At 33.7% G+C, this 22,319-nt stretch overlaps 1 protein-coding gene across 10 annotated transcripts in view; it reads right to left on the bottom strand.

Annotated features, from left to right (window-relative positions):
• The window catches only part of LOC115211639 (pleckstrin homology-like domain family B member 1), a 487,008-nt gene extending 465,378 nt beyond the window's left edge, over positions 1 to 21,630 (bottom strand). For 5 of the 10 annotated variants that reach the window (XR_004999074.1, XR_004999079.1, XM_036502721.1 and 2 more), the window contains exon 1: positions 17,498 to 17,689. The gene's annotated coding sequence lies outside the window, so the exon portion shown is untranslated. Of the gene's footprint in view, positions 1 to 17,497; positions 17,690 to 20,527 lie in introns of those variants that run through there. The other 5 variants (XR_004999078.1, XR_004999077.1, XR_004999075.1 and 2 more) reach the window with 4 other exon arrangements.
• Between the last annotated feature and the right edge of the window lie 689 nt (positions 21,631 to 22,319).

Below are 22,319 nucleotides of genomic sequence, written 5' to 3'. Positions count from 1 at the left end.
AAAGAGAGAGATAACTGAAATTTTTTACTCGGTTTTTGTAGTGCGTGCGTGTGTATGCATGTATGTGTATATGTATGTATGCATGTATGTGTGTGTGTGTATGTATCTATGTATGTGTGTGTGTGTATGTATCTATGTATGTGTGTGTGTATGTATGTGTGTATGTGTATGTATGTATGTATGGCCGATTCAGTGTTTACATTATTTCGAGTTAAAACGAAAGATTACCTTTGCCTGTTTATGTAACAGTCTGCTATGTAGAAAATAATGAGGTTGACTCAATGGAATAATGACAGTGATCGAAGATATAGACAAAATTTTTTTTATTTAATCGTTATACAAAAGTTTTAAGTCAAATGGAAAACACATCAATTGACTTAGCAAAGCCATGTTGATTCTTAAGTTTGGATGAGTTCGTGTGCCCTGGGGAGAAGAGGAATTTGGCATTTCGGAACTGTCCCTTCGTCTCAAAACAACACAAATCACTGTACCGACTAGACTGTCAGATGTTGCTACATATCGCTGGTCACAATGCGCTTCCTCACATTGTTGTAGCTTCTGAGTGATGCCACCTTGAGGCTAGACGGGTAGGGTTGCCCATTTAAAACTGTGTCGATTGTAGTAACGTGAAACGAAGCCTTTTGCTCAAAGCCTTTTCCTTTGCATGCAACTCTTTTCTCATGAGAAGAATATCTCCTCCTCATTTTATAACTCTCCCGTCTTTTTCTTACCATTTCACCATCGTCACATCAACAGAGACATTAAGGCTGCACAGTAGCAGTCGACAAGGCATGTATAACGATTAAATAAAAAAAAATTTGTCTATATCTTCGATCACTGTCATTATTCCATTGAGTCAACCTCATTATTTTCTACATAGCAGACCGTTACATAAACAGGCAAAGGTAATCTTTCGTTTTAACTCGAAATAATGTAAACAACTGAATCGGCCATACATACATACATACACACACACACACACATGCACGGTAACTTCAAAAGAACTTCCCTCGTCATACAATCGCTTTCCCTTAGTCTCTTTCGCTCTTATTACTTCAAAAGTTCCCGCAAGCCCATATGTAAAAAAAAAAAATTTTTTTTTACGGAAATCAACGGAAAGGTCTACTCGAGACGAAAGTTTGCTGAAATTTTAATCCCTTCCACACTTATAAAATGTTAAACAAACTTTAAAATTTGTCATTACCATTATTGTCAGTATGGGCAGAACTTATGAATTACTTACTGTGAAGGGAAAATTGAATATGTTGACTGTGCATTTGAATGCAAGAATAAAACTGCCGGAAGCGGCTGTAAAAAACCCATTCTGACATTAAATGAGTCAACTTCTGGTAAAAAATGTTTACGTCTTGTACATCTTTTTGCAACAAAAAAAAATTCTGGAAGCAATCTACTCATGTAATTCATGCACCCACTAAAGTTTATTTTTTATTTTTGCAAAAAAAGTACATAAATTATATGGGTTTTTACAGTCATTTTTCATTCAGCCATGACCAATGATTGATAATTTAGCTCTCAGTAATTAGAAAGTTCTTCAGCATAAATACAATTTCATAGTATAAATTGGCTGTTATAAGACTAAATTTATAATTTAATTTAATGCAAATAATAATACATCCATTCAATTACCTAATAGGCAAGTGCCTGTTTTTTGAGTTTTTTTAAAATCGTTACACAACTCAGAGTATGGAAGTTTGACCCAGTTTTGTTTAAATGGATCCACATACTTTCGACCATACTTATTACTGTACTTTCTTGTTCTTGCTCATCCTGTTTCAAATTCACAACACTCATTATTATGCTGGATCGCTTCATGAATGGGACCAAACATCTTAAGTTCTTAAACGTTTGAACTAGTATTAATCACCTCAAATTGATGCTGTTAATATATATCTTTAGCATAAACAATAGCTTGACTGATTAAATCTTGTCTAAAGGCACCCTTGCAATTATGGATTTCCATTTTGTAGGCAGTTGTAAATTCCCTACAACATAAATTACATTGAAGAGGATTTTCATCGTCTGATTCCATATCCAAATCATTAATATTTGATGCTACAGCAAGTCCAATACGATGCTTCTCTGGGATATTCCCCTCAACGCTATAAACAATACATTTTGTTAAGCTGCCTCTACCTTTCTCTACAACACCAGTATCTTCAACAGTGTCTGTATCAAATATTTCATTTTCATTGGAAGCACAATCTTCATCAGATTCGCTTTCACAATTTCCTTCATTTACGTTGTTCGTAGTGCCATTGATAAGGTTGTATGTTGCTGTCAGTGGTGAGTTTGAATTTTCATAAACTGAAGCAGAATTTCTTGTCAAATCAAACTGTACTTCCATATGATCTATGTTTTGTAATTTTCCAATTATCTCCAAGTTTTCAAACTCTTCAACAGCAGGCCTCCACTGTATTACTTCCACCGCCACTAGTATTTAAAGCATCAACTAATTCAACAGGAATTATAACATCTGAACCCATATTAGATGCCTCATAGCTGTAGCAAAATGAGCGTCGATACTGTTTACTATCTTGTACACCAGTGTGTACAAAAGTACAAAGTTTAAAATTGTATCTATCTGCAATTTTATATAATGTAAACAATAAGTTTCTCTTCTTATGAAATCTTGCGTTGTCAAATTGTACATTAAGATTTCGAATGTATGGAAATTTGGTCGATATTTGTCTACATGCTGCATCAAAACAGGACATAACAGCCACATAGTCTTGCTTACTATCCCCAGTAGAAATGTGATTAAAGTGATACGATAATCCTTTAAATTTTCAGTATTACGCCGTTTTTCAGCGGTGTATCTTGTATACATCATGGTTCCATGCCATGATGACCCTTTCTTAGTGTAAAAATCTGTAGTTTTTTCCCTATAGTATATAGCTTCGAATTTCATTTTGAAATCCATAACAACCGTAGCATCTCATAAATGTAAATAAAAGATATAATTTTTCCATAGCATCATTCAATAGAATTTCATGTTCTGGGCTCACATGCCATTTAATGTATTGTATTACATGCTTGGGAAAGCAACAAACACCACATTGTTTCATTTCTGCTCCAGAGATGGATAAAAAAAACTCTTTATCCATGACACTACTTGTAGAAATGTGTCCCTCATAAGTTGTCTTAATGTAAGCTTCTAAACCATTAACAATAGCAGTCAAAGATTCTGATTTGGCGCTGGTAGCAACCACAGTCTTCAAATGTGCAAAATTATCATGCATTAATATTCCCGACACATAATCGACTGCTTGTTTAATTGTTTGATCCTTGGTAGTTAACGTTTTGACTATCTTCTGGAATGATGTAGAGCCTAATTGTTTATTTTGAGGTATGGTTTCTTTGTAATCAAATAGCATTATAGTTGTATCATTTTTCCTAATCAGCTTGGGCAGATTCGGCATACATTAGCATCCGACAAAACAAGCTCCACTGCAACTTCCATTTGATCATGATCGTATCATCTAATTGATCTATTGGAAGGTGTAAGCTGCTTTCTACTTGCCATATGTTTATACTTTCATCTTAATGAAGCTATTTTCTTCATACTAATACCAAAATGATCTTTCGAAACACTTGAAACTAAGGATACCGCTAATGGAACCGTAACAGCATCAGTTTGTAAAACATTTCTCGGCAATGCATCTTATACTTTAATGATATGTTCTGCTAATTTTCCTTCATTGACAATACCTTCTCCTTTGTTTTTAGCAACCGCTTTCATAAGGCCTTCGGCATCATATGGACTAATGATAGAGCATACTTTTTCATTATGGTACTGGTTAGTTTCACAAGTCGCTTATTAGCTGCTTCATTAAAGTCTTCTATTCAGGTACTTTCACATTTAGTTTTTCCCAGTAATGATGACACTGATTTTAAACCAAATGCTTCATATAATGCCCCTACTGTTGAAACAATTCATGACGCATTGCTAACTTCTGGTTCAGAATCCTCTTGTTCTGTATACACACTATGTTTTCTTGTAATCATATTTGTTTTACATGTGCCGACACCTCCCATAAGTCGTACTCTCTTTGTGGCATGTTTGTTTACATTTTCATTGCGTTTATAATCTCCACATGTACATTCACATTTGTAACATCCTTGACAACTAATATATCTACCTTTTTGCAAGTACATGATAATTCTGACATAACTGCCGATTGGGTGAAGCAAAATCAAAATCTGTGTAATGTCAATGTGCACACATGACAGTGTGTAAGCGCCCTGAGAGAAATGTTTGACATAAACATCAGATGTGGTGTGCAAGAGAGATAACTGCGCTGGTATGGTCATGTGCTATGTATGGATGAGGAGAGCTGTGTGAAGAAGTGTCACTCCCTAACAGTGGAAGGAACCCATGGAAGAGGGAGACCCAGAAAAACATGGGATGAGGTGGTGAAGCATAACCTTCGAACGGTGGGCCTCATAGAAGCAAAGATGAGAGACCAAGACCTCTGGAGATATGCTGTGATTGAGAAGACCCAGCAAGGAAAGTGAGATCACAGCTGTAGCCTACACCAGTGTTGCAGAACCAACCCATTTAAAAAGTACCTCTGAATCGTTGGGCAACATTCTGTGCTTGGAAAGACCTATTAAGTCAAGTAACTCAAAATCAAATCAAACCAAATGGAAATTGTAGTTGTGGCCATTATCAGTGCTGGTGGCATGCAATAAGCACCATTCATTCGTGGGTCGCTGCCAGAATTGCCTGACTGCTTCCCCGTGCCATTGGAACGTAAAAGCACCATCCGAACATGGTCGATACCAGTCCCCACCCCCGACTGGCTTCAGTGGCATGAAAAAGCACCCACTACACTCTAAGAGTGGTTGGCATTAGTTAGGGCATCCATCTGTAGAAACATTGCCAGATCAGATTGGAACCTGGTGTGGCCTCCTGGCCTGCCAGTCCCCAGTCAAACCATCCAATCCATGCCAGCATGAAAAACAGATGTTAAATGAAGATGATGATCATATATATATATATATACTAGCAGTATCGCCCGGCGTTGCTCGGGTTTGTTTCGACCCGCTGGAATTGTAATTTTGAAAAGTAAAAATTTTGTGAACATTTTTCTGGTCGAAATACACCGAAAAGTGGCGACACAGCAGTGAAAAAATCGTAAAAAATAGGGATTTTCATAGAAAAAAGCAGCTTTTTGATGTAAATAATTTTTGGTGTTAATATGGTCCGATTTGAATTTTATGTTATACGGAAGGAAGAGCAACCCTTCTTCTATCATACTCTCAATTTTGGTCAACTTGCGCCGCAGGGTCTCGGAGGAGATAGTGTTAGTTGAAGGTTACCAAACGTGGCGCACACAGACAACTTCAGCTTTATATAGAGATAACACACACACATTAATACACATACATAGACACACACACACATGTATGTATGGATGTATATATGTACATCTGTCCACTTCTTGCAATATTTTTATCCTTCACTTCCTACACACACACCTTATTAGCTTACAATTTCTTTCTGTCAACAATTGACAACAGAAGTACGCTCGCCAATTAATACTACCAAAATTTAACGACAGAAAGTAAATAAAAAACCAATTTACCTTTTCTGTATTGTTATGGCAATTCGACCATTGGTGTGTTTTTGCAAATGTGTTCGAATGAGAAGTGAGTTGTGTTTGGCGCCTTTTTACTAATAACAAACACACACGTGTTTGTATGTAGTTGTTTGAAACGTTTGTGTTTGTCACTGTCATATATGTATGTGTATGCGTGTGTGTGAGGAATGGCAAACCAGATAGATAGCGCGCGAAGTTCTTTTGAAGTTCGCGCTCCGCTTGTGTGTGTGTGCGTGCTTTAGGTGTACGTAGGTATGTGTACTCTCTCTGTTTCTTTACACACACTAACAAAAGCACTTCACTTACACACCACACTTTCTGTGTTGCACACCCCATCAAACACACACACACACTCACGCACGCACACATGTACATCAATGCTTTCAGAGTGAAATGTTAAAATATTGAGTTTTCTCGAATTTTGTCTTAATTGGGGGTGAAATTGAAAGAAATTTTGTATGTCATGACCGAATGGAAGTACTTTGAAAAATCATAGGTAAACTCTAATTGAAGAAATTGTGTGAGGAGTAAATCGTTATGTATTTATTTGTTTCTGTTTGCTGTGTTTTTTTTTTTAGTAGTGGTTTAAGGTACACTTGCAAAGAGAAAGTGGGAAAAATTAGGGTGATAGCATGAGTGATCCGTTTTATATAAATACTTTCACTTTAATCGTTGCACACTTGCAAAGAGAAAGGAGGAGAAATTAGGGTGATAGCGTGAGTGAAGCAGATCGCTCCGTTTGTGTGTGTGTGTGTGTGTGTGTGTGCTGTAGCCCACACTAAGAAAAGCACTTCATTTACACACCACAATGTGAGTTTTCTCTAAATTTTGCTTAATTGGGGTTGAAATTTTAAAAACCGGACCTGGCACGACCCGATTTATTCTACACTTAAAAATGCTAGGTAAATTGTAATTGAAGAAATCCTATATTGTAGATTTCTTTTAGAGACAAAGGGAGGCAGATAAAATCTGCCTTTTATAATAAGAGATATATTGCAACTACCACTTGCAATATAATAATGTACAAAAGTATGGAATCCCAAGAGTTAATCCAAGCTTTTCTTCTTCTACCTTTCCCCCTACATAAGGAATATAGTATTTGAAGTGTCAAGAAATATTAAGAATAGCTCTTACAGAATGAAATGGAAGTAAAATCCCTCGAGAAAACCAATCTGGCTTCCTTCAAAAAAATCACAGGCACATCTGTACAAGATCAAAATTATCAGCTTGTATTTATAGAATTAGAAAATTGCAACAACAATCTCTTCCAAAGTTTCAACAGTGTAGAGTTATGGGGTTACAAAACTAGGATGTTACCATTTTAGGGGAGAGAGTAAAAGGATGTGTTTTAGGGTCATAAAGTAGATAAGAGATCTTTCCTTACAAAGATGACATAAACCAATCAATAAAATCAACTGACTAAAAATGAAAGGCTTTGATTGAATTTCTGGTAGGAGGAAGATTAGAGAGAGAGAGAGGGTAGGTGTTTTATCAAACTTTTGACATTAGCATAACCAACCATATCAGACCCAAAGATTCTACCTATTTTCTGTTCAGACTGGCCAGATCTAGCCTACCACACCTACTCTACAGTGTCACACAAAAAATAAACAAAGCACATCATCAAAATCTCAAAGCTAAAAGGAAATATATAATCAATTCAAAACACTGTGAATCAATAAGTATTACCTTTCACAGTAATTTGAATGGTAAAAGGTTAAATTATATTTAGCTTTTAGTGTGGTATTTTAATAATTTTTCATTGGTAGTTCACAAAATTAGATAAGATGCATGTGAAGACAGGAATGACCATACTAATATTTGAACATTTTTTATATTTTATTAACCTACATCATTTACGTTTACACGTGCATACTTTAATGGAACAACATTCATGAGATAAAGAACATAATAGGAATCTTTCATTATATAACATGCTAGATAATTTTATGGAAATAGTTAATGGTTACTGATAAAATAAGTAGAAAGTATTTCAAAAATATGTGTGATTCTACAGTTCAAGTCTTGTAAACTTTTGTCAGATCTAGTCTTTCTCATTTGCAAAATGAACCCCACTTAATTTTGTTCAGATTGCTTTCAATTTTGGTGTATCAATGCAACTCTGAATTTTGATTACAATCAACCAATTACTTTATCTTGAAAATTAAAGAATCTGATGTTATTTGGAATAAATGTTGGGAAATTTGTGTAATTTTAGCCAATCAACAGACAGCATGGCATTAGCAGCTTGTTACCATGGCAACCGCATGCTGTGTTGTGATTCAGTGTTGCCTATGTTGACTTTTCGAGATAGTTTTAACCTGCGTGTTTTGCTTTAATTCTTCTGTGTGTTAGTATATTACATATTTTTCTGTTGTTCTGTGTGTTAGTATTTTTACATATTTTTCATTTCATATATTTTTGGGACTCAGTCATTCAAATAGTTGGATTTAGGATTTCACTAGGTTAATTCTATACATTTAAAAAAGATATCTAGATGATAAGTTATTTTAACAGCATACTTTTAATGGCCTCACTTGGTTGGTAGGGAGGGATTTAAATTTCAAATTTTTTTTTGTTGCTTAGATCCCAGCAATGTACCATATGTGTGTTACTTTTCTGCATCATCATTCTGTAAAATGTTCTTATGGGAAGGAAGTTATTGAAAAACTCAAACGATTGCTCTTAATATAGTGGACTGAATGTATTACAAGTTTTGTACATTTGAACGATCTGTTAATGTGTAAAGTGTGCAGTACAAGTAAACTATTTTAAAATACCCACCAATTATTTAAAACTTTAAAAAATTGGTATATCTATAATATACTGCTATTTTAAAAATGTTACAAGGGCTTTATAAAAAAATGTAATGACAAGAGCAGGGAAAAAGAATAATAGAAAGAAGTAAAATTTTAAAAGTAGAAGAAATCAAAATCATGTAAATTTATCCTTTATTTTTAGATGGGCTGGTGGTGATAGAATTCTTGGTATATGTACATTTAATTAAAAACAACAAATGAACAAGCTGTTTGAAAGAAATCTCTTTTGTAAAGAGCACACAAACAAACAAATGATGTATATGTATGAAGATGTAGTATTGACTATCATGCCATGATTTTAAAACATAGCTATCTCTGACTGTAAAAAAAATCTTCATTAAAAATAATGAAATTGATTTATAAATTTATTGGTCTTTATTTTCATTTTGTTTAAAAAATTTCAAAATAACAGGATACTACATATTCACCAAAATATTAAAAAATTCATTCTGAATTTGCAGTTGGTATTACTGTAAACTATCAGTAATGTGAACAGTACATGTACAATGTAATTATTGAAAAATATCCGGTGGCACATAAAAAGCACCATCCGTTCGTGGCCGTTTGCCAGCCTCGTCTGGCACCTGTGCGGGTGGCACGTAAAAAGCACCCACTACACTCACGGAGTGGTTGGCGTTAGGAAGGGCAGCCAGCCGTAGAAACACTGCCAGATTTGACTGGGCCTGATGAAGCCTTCTGGCTTCACAGACCCCAGTAGAACCGTCCAACCCATGCTAGCATGGAAAACGGACGCTAAACGATGATGATGATGATGATACATTTTTTTACAAAAATTTGAATTGCACTGTTTTGTTTCTACTCATGTATTTTTGGAAAATGTTATTTATTCATTATAAAAATTAAATGGTAACATTGTAGTTGTGGGTGGGCTCCCTTAGTCTCCTGGCAACCAATATTTTTAGACCCAGTTTGCCATTGACCATCACATATTTTCATGGATTAGGTGTATATGATCAATCATAATGCTAATACTTTTACTAACTAGTCTAATTAATAGAATGACAAATTTGAAAGAAATGGTAAAAAGTAAAGATTAAATAGCAAAGTATTTTGAATTCAAATCTGATAAAAGTTAACTTTACAGTCAAACATTCCATGATCAACAAAATTAGTACCTATAATATACTGAAGTAATTCAATCAACATCACTTCTCTATAAATGATAACAATAATCATATTATTATTTTAATGTCCACTTCACCTACCTGGGTAGCATTATTACTAGTGGGCTTCTGAAGCAGATGTCAACTCCAGAATCTAGCATGCAACAGCAGCTTTCAGAGGAATGAACAAGACCTGAGCTAGCCCTTCAATTAGCAACCATATGAAGATCCTGTTGTACCAAAGCATTGTCCTATCAACATTTTATGTAGGAGAAACTTGAAAAATGACTGCCAAGATACTTAGACATTGAATGCATTCCACCAATGGTGTCTATGCAGAATACTCAAGGTAACTTACAGGGACTGAATCACAAACTTTGAAGTCCTGAGAAGAGCCAATCTGTACAGCCAGAGGGAGATTGTGGCATAAAGAAGAGACTTGTAGGTCATGTTTTCTAACTGCCAGAAGAAGGTACCAGCAGAGGGATGAAGAAAGAGAGGGAGACCCAAAAAGGCATGGTGCACAACCTTCGAAGAAGATCTGAAGCAACTTAGCATCCCCTGAAAAGATGCAGCTGACTATGCCTAGTCAGAATAATTGGAGACATCTTGCTGTCCAAGGTACAGGCCAATTGTATAGGAGAAATAATGATATAATCAAATTTAGTTAAAGGATACACCTTTAAAAATGGATTTATTTCATTGGTCCTTTCAGTTAACGGTCTTAAGCATGCGATAAACAAAATAAATTAATTCAATATAAATTCATCCTATTGTAAAATCGAAGAAAACCTTAAATCGAAGAGTAGATTCAAAATACATATTGTTAATAATTATATACAAAATATAAGTCAATACATTAAAATTTTCACGCTGCATTACATAAATATTTTACAACAGTATATACCCATACTAGACCATCTATAAAATATATATATACATCAAAATACACAGATGCATGCACAGTTACATACAGATACAGGCATATATATGTAAAACATAAATGTACACACAAATACACATGCACGCAACTATGCATGCGCACAAAAATCTCTTGGTGTATACATATAGAAGTCAGTTATAAGAGACAGGAAGTATATCTTAAATGTAGGAAGGGGAAAAGAAAAAGAAAAGAAGAACCCTAAACGTAAGAGCTAGCAAAAGAAAGAGGGAACTAAGGGGGGAGGGAGAAGAGGAACGCATGGTTTAAGGACGCTATCAAAATAACGAATAGGGAGAGAAAGGATACTTTGTGTAAGGAAAGAAAAAGAGATAGGAAATACATGTAACAAAGGTATACATAAAATAAAATTATATATATATATATATACACATAAGTATATATTAGCATATAAATACACATATAAAATCACGTACATAAATATATGGAAATATGTACATAAATACATATCCATACAAATACAATTGTATACATGCATACATATTCATTTGTGTACATATGTGTATAAGTATAAACTTACTTACACATATACAAATACATATGCATGCCTACAATACAGACATCCACATAAAACATATCTAATCTAAGTCCTTACGTATATAAACAAGCATTTGTTTTTTAAATTGCTGAGTGTATAATAATAAAAATCGGATAAAAGACCTGCAAAATAGAACACCATATATCAAATTATCTATAAATATAACGATTAAATGGGTTTGTAAAATACAATAAAATAAAATAAAAAATCTTAAACTTGAAAATAATAAATATATATATATATAAATAACAGTCGAAGGTTTTCTTAAGAAAGACATCAAAATGTATACAATATCTTTGCAATGTGAAATAACCATGCATTACAAAATATAAATTCAATAGTGGGATTGAAAACTAGTTCAAGATTCAAAAAATATATACTATCCATATGGTATTTTGTCAGTTGACATTTTAAATTTTGTTGCGTGTCTGCAGGAATTCAAGACTTTGTGTCTTTGATTTAAAGCACTATTGTCCAGGAATAAAATATAAAATTTTTCCACAAGACATAAATTACATTTGATGGGTCTTTTATGCGCACCGTGTCTGTAAGGTGATGCTTTATCTAAAAATAATATATTATTTTCATGTTTAAAATTTTATTTCATTTTATTTTATTTTACACTCATTTAATTGTTATATTATTTCTGTTCCATTTGAACAAAACTGTCCGACGAACAGGAATGTGAAACTCTGAGTAACAGCTTTTGTTATATTTCTGCTGCTTTTAAATAAAGTATATATATATAAATATATATATATATATATATATATATATATATATATATATATATATATATATATATAGTCACACACACATATATATGTGATTGGCTTGAAAAATTAAGATATTAAGATATTTTTCTTAGCATGAAACTAAAACACAAATAAAGATGTGTGAGGGAGGGGTGCAAGCATAGCACTGTGGTTGAGAATCTTGCTTAGCAACCATGTGGTCTCAGGTTCAGTCCCACTGAATGGCACATGGGTGTCTTCTACTAGTTTCAGTTCAACCAAAGCCTTGTGAGTGGGTTTACAGAAAGTGAAAGAAGTATGTATGTATGTATATCTATCTATAAATACATACATATACATATAAAGTTAGTTTTATATAAAGTCGTATATACAAATAGTTGAAGGATCACTCAATAGTTTTTAGTAGAATACCATATTTATTCATTTTTATAAAGAAAACCCCAAGGTTTTGGCTTACTTGCCATCATCAGTCAAAGGGGTCGAAAGTTTGATGTCACTATCCCACAAACAAATTAAGTGACAAGAAACATAAAACCAAAGAAGAAATTCACCATTTAAGACACTTTTTAAGAACAGTATAACTCATTAACTGCACACCCACACATACACACACTCACACATAATATTTCCTCTCAACTTCAGCTGTATATTGGGAATATTTCACAACATATTAAATCATAAAATAATGGTTTATAGTTTAGTCATTTCCCATTATTTTATTCTCTACCACAACAACATCTATATAATTTTAATTACTGACATGTTTTATAGTTCTTTATCATTTTTCTTATATTTTCTAATATTTATTGAGCAATTTGTAATTCTGGTTTACCTATTAAGTTTATGGAATAACAAGTGTACGTTGTTTAGAAGCTATTGAAAATTAATTAAATATAGACACATATCTAAAGATGGTATATGCAGACACAAATTCTCTCTCTCTCTCTCTCTCTGTATATATATATATATATATATATATATATATACAGTTAAAAAGTTAATTATTTATTATTAACAAATTGGTCATCTTCAAATAATTAACTTCCTTATCTCCATTTTCCTTTCTTCTTTTAACTGGATATAAACTATATGCTTAATATGTACCTATTGTTTTTAGGGAATTTCATTCCCCAACAATACTAGGTATTGAACCAGTATTTCCTTGAATGCAACCATCCCTTCATGAGGTTAGCATACCCTCTAATTAAATATATATATACACACACACACATATCTTCATACAGTATACATATAAAACAGAAACCCACATATACAACAGCCTCACCAACCACCAAACTCCATGTTAAGCATTACCCAATTCTTTCTTACTGTCACTATATATAAAGACAAAGATGAAGCTATCGATAAAGCATTAGTTTAATACTGATTACAATTGTTTTAGTACCATTCTATTTCAAACCACATTACATACACAAGGAGGTGCTGAAAAGTTCCTGGCTTTAAGGGTATCACAAAAGACCCAGTTGGAGGCCCAGCCATCCAAGTTCATTGACAGTACTTATAAAAACTGAAGGACTGCTGCAAGAAGTGTGTGAATCTGAAAGGGGAATATGTTGAATAAAATCATAATTAACTGACTCTCCTTTCATCCAAAACCAGGAAATTGTCAGTATCCCCTTGTAGAAGATTATGTGCAATAAATTACATAAGAATTATATTAATTTATTTATGGTCGAAGGTGCTAAGTGGCACCTTCATCAGACATTTACCAAACCTTGCTGTTATACATATGTGGGAGAGCTATATAGACTTGCTTATATATGAAGGAGTGAAGAAAAGAATAAAAATTATTAATATACAATATTAAAAGCAATAAGGATACAGAGGGCATAGCAATAAAGACAATAAAGATAGTGATAAAAATGACACTGATGGCAATCTTAGAAATATCAGCAACCACACACACATTAAGTGCCCATTCCCATTGCTAATGAAACTATAGAAGAAAAGTCAAGCATCAAGTATCAACTATACTGAGCTCTTTCTATCCTTCAGACTGGGAAACCCTGTAAAGACCATGACACAATATTTCTTTCTTGGACTAAGCTAAGAGAGCCTAGAAAGTCTAAAGAGGACACTAGCATAGCTTCACACTTCAAACATGAAAATAAAGTTCAATTTGAACCAATAACCAATATTAAAACAATTATACCCACTCGTGCCATTGTGTGGGTTATTAGAGCCATAGTCAAGGAAGACATTGCAGGGAGGGCATGCTATTTTTGTTTCGTAACTTGTTTTTGTTTTAATTTTTTGCACCAAGAGCAACCACCACTTTGGCCACATGTCACACCACTGATATTACCTGCTGCTATGACTAAAGGGCTTTTTGCCATGCCATGAAACTTCAAAAGAAGAAAAAAAATGTCGATAATGATACAAGTAAAATGGTACAAAGACATCATGTTTCAGTTATGATCTTATAAAGCAGGTAACTACTGCTTTCTGTTACCTATTTTGATTAGCTGTAGTACATCTGAACTATTTACAATAAGCTCATTATTATTACTCATTGCTATTATGTTTATTATCCAAGCTGGCAGAATTGTTGGTGTATAAGACAAAATGCTTAGCTGCATTTCTTCTAGCTCTTTATATTGTGAGCTCAAATACTGCTAAGCTCGACTTTGCATTTCATCCTTCTGGGGTAGATAAAAAAAAAGTTCCAGTTGAGCATTTTGGTCAATGTTATCAACAAGACCCCTTCCCTAAATTTCATACCTTGTGCTTATATTCGAAACTTATTATAGTAAATTCAAATATTACTTCAAGCCCATAACTCCACTTGTCTGTACGTTTTAGCTCCCTACTTCACGCTTGATCAGTTAATGACCGGAACAAGTTTAATAAACATTCTTCAGTTTTAAAAATGTTTTGTTGTTGTTTCTTAGCTCTAGGTCAAGCCCTGATAGAGCAAACCTTATAATGAGATATTCCAGCTGGGAATATCATTTTTTTTTTTTTCAGTAACATGTAATCCAGTATGTCCTTCCTTTTTTAAAAAAACAGGATGTACTTAGAGGAGACATTCGGTTGCTAAATTTAACAGATCAATAAACCATGTAAGGGCTATCGCGTTAGCTTTATTTTATTTCACTTGTTTCTGTAACCGGACTGTGACAATGCTGGAGCACCGCCTTGAAGAAAGATTTGTGATTGTAAGTGGAAGAACATTAGACTAGACTTCAATTCTGTTTATTTCCCGCCGTTTGTCTTCGGCTTTCCGGTTGACTGAGCCAGCTGAAACCTCTCACTTGCAATGCCTTCAAATTTTGTCATTACAATAAATTCTAAGTCTCTAACTACGGCTTTTGTTGTATAGCCCCATATCAGTCATCAAACTGATACATGATTGAAAGCATTCCATCTATGACCACCCTGCCTTTTTTATACCTTGGCACACACGTATCAATGTGTCCTCGATATTTTTCATTTTTGAATGTGATTTAAAGAATACTTAGCTACCGTCTCTAGAAGGTGAAGCGACCACGTAGAAGCTCTCTTGTCAAGTTTTAAATATAAAGGTCTGATGAGGAATTAACAGACGAAATGTGGATCAAACGAATCCAAAGACATACTCCTCGGTAAAGTGACAAGAATAACCATACATACAGCTCTGAAAACACCGATAGATAATGAAAAGGAAATGACAGCAGACATTTCGTTAAATTTTACTGTCAAACACCACTAGTGTTTCACAGAAATCCAGGGTTTTATACAATATAACCCTTTACAATACCTAGTAAAAATTAAAAATAAACTATCAATGGGGTCTTCCCAATCTTAAAAGGATCTGTTTTTATATCAAATAAAGATTTAATTGCAATCTACGAAAAGGCGAACAGGGAGACAGGACAAGTTGTCTGGATTAATAAAAACAACAACGCCAAAAAAAAAAATCTTAAAATATCGATTGGAACATCTAATCATTTGCACAGTCTTAGTTGGAATTTCAAATGAAAGAGAGAAGGACGTGGGCATGTATGAAACGAAACATAAACATGTGATATATATCTGTATGTGTGTGTGTGTGTGTGTGTGAGAGTAAAACGAGCTGAATTAACCTGCAACGTGGTGCATCACCAACTCATAAGTGTGTCGCGCACACTCACACATATGAAGGAAGAAGTAATAATCTATAGACAAAATATTGACTCAAATTTAACCAGTTCGATAAAAGACCACCGGTCTCTCTACATGTCTATTTATTATATCTTTTTACATGTTTCTCTAATTGTCTATATGTCTTTCTACCTACCTGTCTACCTGCGTCAATGGCAATAAGAATAGCGAACTGATCTACTTTATACAATATTGTTATCTTCATGCCATAAAATTAGTAAAAGAGTAAAGTTTGACTGCCAAGTGTAAACCTTAAAACATTTCACAGTCGTCTCTCACAATTTGTGTGTACAAACATACACATATATATATATACATACTCACACACATACACACATTATTTATATTTCCTGAGCGCCATACTAATACAATTGTTTGTTTGTATTCCACCTGCCTTCGTCTTTTGTTTATTTCCGTAAACCTGCCTTCGTCTTTTGTCAATTTTCATAAAGCTTCCCGTTATATATATATATATATATATATAATGTGCGTGTATACACATATATGTATGTGTGTATGCATATATATCTGTATGTATCTATGTGTGTGTGTGTGTATATATATATATATATATACATACACGATGTGTGTGTACGTAACTATTTTTAAAGTGTCGAGCAGTATGTATTCCTGGTTACGGTATAATATGACAGTTCAAATAATGAACTGGGAAAATATCGCTTGGTTTCTTTGTTTATAACTACCCGGAGTAAAAAAAGATTGAGAATGTGTGATGATAACAATAATAAGGAATTATTACAGTGATACATTGCCAGAAATTTGGTTGGGGGAGGGAACTACTATTTATTATACTGATCTCTAACATTTGACTAGTTCTTATAGAGCCCGGAAAGATGAAACTTCGGCGGGGTTATATTAAAGTATTGCCAAGTATTGACTATCTTCTGTTAAATAACAAAGGATTATTTTACGTGGAATTATTGAGAATATAAATAAAATTCCGACGGAGTTTTGAAATAGCCATCACAACCAGGAAAGAAAATTGCACGGTTTTGTGGAGGGAGGGCGGATTCTTTCTGAATCTATGAAACAGAAAAACTAGGAATGAAAGAAAGAAAAAAACCAGAACTTCGCCAAAACTTTTTTGTCAACTCTGTTGTTTAGTTCAAGGATGAAAACCGTCTCAACCATGACCATCCCTACTTGCTTTGAAAATCTAGTACTTCACTGTTTTCAAACAATAAGGAGTAATTAGAGAGATATATTTGGTTGCTATTTCCAACAGGATGGGCAACCACATTTATTTAGAGATATGTGAGAGTTATAATTGATCAAAGTTCAATTTGTTGGTGGTGATGGTAATAGAAGAGGAAGAAAGGCCATTTCCCGAAATACAATTATTCTGATAGTGTATCGAATATATTTCCCTAACTTTACTTTAACAACAATAATTTGTCAGGGGATGAAACGAAGCCAAATATTTCAGTTCTGCTATAAACTGAGAAAAGAAGGAGCAATGACTTAGTCTAAATGTTGTGTAGTCTCTTAAATCCTAAATCAACACATACTCACCTACAATCAATTACAGACAAGAACAACCAGGTGACACGAGGTAAACAACAGGTAAACAAAATCCTTCCGACTTTAATGACAGTTGTAGTAGTGGTAGTTGAGGTGCTACTGGCGGGTGGTGGTAGTGAGTATTGTAAAAAAGAATAAACACGAAACAGTATGGAGGGCAATGACAGAGACACAGAGCTGACAACAGCTGGTGTGTGTCAACAAGAGAGTGACGGGGGGAGGGCAGAATGCCAACTATTTGTACATGTCTGTACTGCACAATACACATACGTGTGTGTGTGTATATATATATATATATATATACACACACATATATATTATATATGTATTATATATATATATTATATATGTATTATATATATATAATATTCCCTCAAATAATAATTATTAATATATATATATATATATATATATATATATATATACATATATATATATATACACGCATCTATCTGTTTATATATTTATCTGTACATGTCTATCTACCTATCTTGACAGACAGATAGATAAACAGAGAAGAGGAGGGCGGTGTGTAAACAGACAGTAGACACAAACCCATGATTAATTCCCGGTCAAATGACATAACTACGACAGCTACTTGATATATGCAACGATTGTTTTACGAGTTGAGGAGTTTGTTCTGTATGTGATCGCACTACCAGTAGAAACAGCATCTTCCTCAAATCATACCCGACCGTCTTATATAAGGTACTATATACCGGATAACGTAGTCCTAGATAGCCTTTAAATGACGAGATGATCGCGGCTGGCAGTTCATTAGTCTACTGGATCGGGGCTGACCAAGAGCTGAACAACTTATTTTCCACAATTACCAATAACACATGAAAGAAATTATGAGATGACTGTTTCTTAAGTTCTTAACAAGGATTTTTAAGTATTCATTTTACCTGAAGTAATTTCAAGACTTGCAGGAAGAAAATCCTGTCCCTGAATCACTGGTTGGTAGTTCAATGTTAGAATAGTTAGTCGTGAAGCCCGATAAAATATTTTTTTTAAAAAGAGAGAAATATCAATTACAAGCTGTGCCCTATTTAAAGGCAGAGTAGAATGTATGTTGGGTGCCTTCTGATAAGAAAGGCAACAAGAATCTCAAGAAGAGTAAGGACTAGGCATGTATTTATCAAAATGATGAGTAAATATAATCACCAAAATAGATGTGAAGACTTGGATAAAGAAATCAATTAGGGTTTACTTTATAGATTAAAAGTAGATCGAGTTGATCACCATGGATGGTATGCCAATCGAATTGGTACTAGCTTTCACGGTTCGCTAGCAATGTCTTTTCATATTTTCTGATAGTAAAAATTATTCATAAATTGGGAATAAATAAATATAAAACTGAAGTTAAAGCATATTTAATCTACTGATAACAACGGTAGAACATTAGACAAAAGTATAAAGCCGTAATCCCTATTCCCTTAGGAACTTAGAATCATCAAAACGTTTTGTTCTTCAATTTTTTTCAAGAAAAATTATAGAATTTTTTTTTTAAAGTAATTCCCGAATTATTTTGTTTTAAAATCATTGAATAGAATGAGAATTAATAATATTGTTTTAATTTCTCCTTTCGCATCTTGAATAAATCAAGGTTAGAACGATAAAGAAAAAATGTTGTTGAATAAAAGATCGATGCTGTAAAGACTGATTGTGGCAATGAAGAGAAAATAATCTGTTTGGTAAAAGAAAGGATTGTTATAGCAGTTACAGGAATTATCGGTCTGATTAATGTACATTTACATAGGCGGAAGGGTTTAATAATAAATGCTTTAAACAATGTGTGTGTGTGCGCACACACACACACACACACAACTACTATTAATACAGCAATAGGGTACAGGGAAAAGGTCTAGGGACGTCCAAAGTAGGAAGTAAGGTGCCCGGCGGTAGGGATGGTAACCCGGATAACAGGATTCTTGGTCAAGCTGATGAATGATTGATATAAGCAATGATAATGTTATTTCAAAGAATTAAAGTGGAGAAGGCTGTACATAAATAGTTTATGGTAATATATTTCGATAACTGCTGGTTCTGAGATCAAATCTAAAACGAGACCAATTATGTTCACATTCCAAAAGAAGTCGCGATACTATACAAATGTTCATTCAAGCAGATACAGTGCTACCCTAAAAAATGATTAGTATTTTGTCCATTTAAGAGAAATCAATATTTGAATGAAGAATTTTAAATATTGATTTTAAAATATAGAAGATATAATAGCATTATTTTATCGTAAAACAATTCTATTCCATTATCAATTTCCAGTAACTTAAGACTGATCCCTAAAACATTAAGAATATTATTTCGTAACCAATTAAAATAAACGTGTCGTTGATAGGAAGGTGCAGAAGGAAATGGCTAAATAATCGAAGTTCCAGCTGACTACTGAATTTACAGCGAAAGACTAAATAGAAATTCAAATTATTTTTATTTTAAGGAATCAGATGATAACATATATTAAATAGAATTATAATGTTGACTTTTTTGTTCCTGGCAGTTTAAACATTTTCTTGTATTGTGATGTCATCTCTCATAGAATGAATGGTTCCGTGTGTGTCACATTTCACTTGACTTTAACATCGTCTCACAAATACTTTTAGCGAATGTAATTCACTTTTCACTAAAAGATTAATACTTAATGAGGCAAATAATACGGAATGAAAGATGAATATTAAATGCAATGGTAGGGAGAAAAAGAAGTGGAGGAATCTAGAGTAATCAACAGAATTATTATCATTAAATCGATTACTAGACGAAGAATTTAATAACAATGGTTTTTGTATTTGGTGGTATGTTTGATGTTTGAAAAAAAGAGGAAACACGCTGATTTCTGATTTCTCTGTCTCAAAGACCGAGAAGGGGACAAGCTGAAAAACGGTAGCATGGCAATATCATCACAGATGAATGGAACCAGCAACGTAATAGGGTTAGTCTAGCACCCGGCTATTTAAAAAAACAGGCATTAATCACGGATAATAATTTCAAAAAATGCCGCTCACTTACCTTTCAGGCGGCGACCAGCACAGTAAGCTCCGTGTAAACAGTATCCATAGGTTCATGGAAAACGTGGAACGTGAACAGTGTTTCTTTGTTCAGTAATTAATAAATTGCTTTCTTTATGTACATTATAATTAATCTAGCCTTGAAAGACGTTTTGAAAATTTAATACTTTAAAATCAATAACAAAGTGTTTATTAAATTATCTGATTTAATTCAAACATTGTGTTTATTTTAATGTGATACAATTATTTAAAATTTTCAGCTTCAAAAATAGGCAAGCTTTTAAATTGCGAATTTTGCCAATTTTTTTTTTTTTGCTTATTTTCTCTTCCTTGGTTTATTAAACATAGAAATATATGTTTATTTCTTTCCCACTATTCATTTATATAGCACTTGTCTTCCGTCAACTTTTGTTAGTATTATTTTGCCAGACACAAAGAATAAGTTGAGACAGCAGCAATATTCCTCTCTACCTTGTCGCCCCACCGACTGCAGCGATGAGTCAGTTTCTAAAAGTTTTCAATGTCCAGTGCCGTTTTGACGGTGTTGGAGAAGAAAGGAAAGAGTAAGCCAGACAGAACAGACACCACTCTAACTGGCTGCTTCTCTTTTCACTTCTCCTTCCATCTCGAATTAAGTTATGATTTTTTTTTAAAACTCTGTTTGTTCCACTTTAGAGGCGTAGAAATGAAAGAAAACCCCTTCACTGTCACTGATAAAGCACCTCGCCTGAATTAGTCGATATAGAAAGAGTGGAGTAGGGATAAAAATGTTGCCACGTTCAAATTTAGTATTTGCTTATACATACATAAACACACACAAACACGTGTGCGCGCTCGTTGCGCGGTAAAAAAGACAAGTCATAGAGTTTACTAGAAATAGATTGTATATAACTTATCCGAACTTGCTTATAATTACTAGAGTCCTCCTCCTCTACCTGCTACCGTGATCACTATATTCCAAGCCTTACTAGTGATATTAATACCCCAGTATTTTCTCCTGAACTTCAACTTCCAAACAGCTCCCATTATGGTTATCCGAGACTCAGCTCTTTTATTCCATCCATTATCGAGGAAACGACTTCTCAGTCTATTATCATCAGCTCCGCCTCACCTTCCACATCTCATCAGTTCATTAGAGAAAGTAACGATGAATGAAATCTCACTCTCTCTCTCTCTCCCTACTTCACTGTTAGCTATCATAACTAAATAGGTAAATTGATCACTTGACAAAAACTCAAATGTAAATCAAACCTTTTGTTCTAAAGTAAGACAAGCGGAAAGTAGGAAGAAAAGCCGGTCATCTTGATGTCATGATTTAGCATAGAAGCCCCAAACAAAGTCTGTATAAATACACACACATACTCTCTCTCTCTCTCTCTCTCTCTCTCTCTCTCTCTCTCTCTCTCTCTCTCTCTCTCTCTCTCTCTCTCGTCAATGATACAAGTACATTTAGATTTCCCCTGTAAATGTGCCATCGCTTTCTTTCCTCTCAATTTTTCTCTTCTGACATTGTCTTTTTCCCTTTCAATTTATCCAAAAAGAGGATTAATTCACAAGAGTCACGATCTTTCTCTCCTTCTCACTTTCTCGATCTCAAAAAAAAAAAATGACAATTTCAGTAAGGGGTATAATGAAATGAATATTTCATGTAATTATGCTAAAAGAAACAATAAACATATATTAAAAACACATGTTTATATGTGATATTCCATTTTCTGAATATATAAAATATATTTTGGTGACTCAGTCCATCCGCATAAGTATCTCTGTAATGACGGTAAAGGATCTTTTCC

Source organism: Octopus sinensis, linkage group LG5, assembly GCF_006345805.1.
Source record: "Octopus sinensis linkage group LG5, ASM634580v1, whole genome shotgun sequence".
Taxonomy (NCBI): domain Eukaryota; kingdom Metazoa; phylum Mollusca; class Cephalopoda; order Octopoda; family Octopodidae; genus Octopus; species Octopus sinensis.
This window is presented reverse-complemented; position numbering and strand designations above follow the sequence as displayed.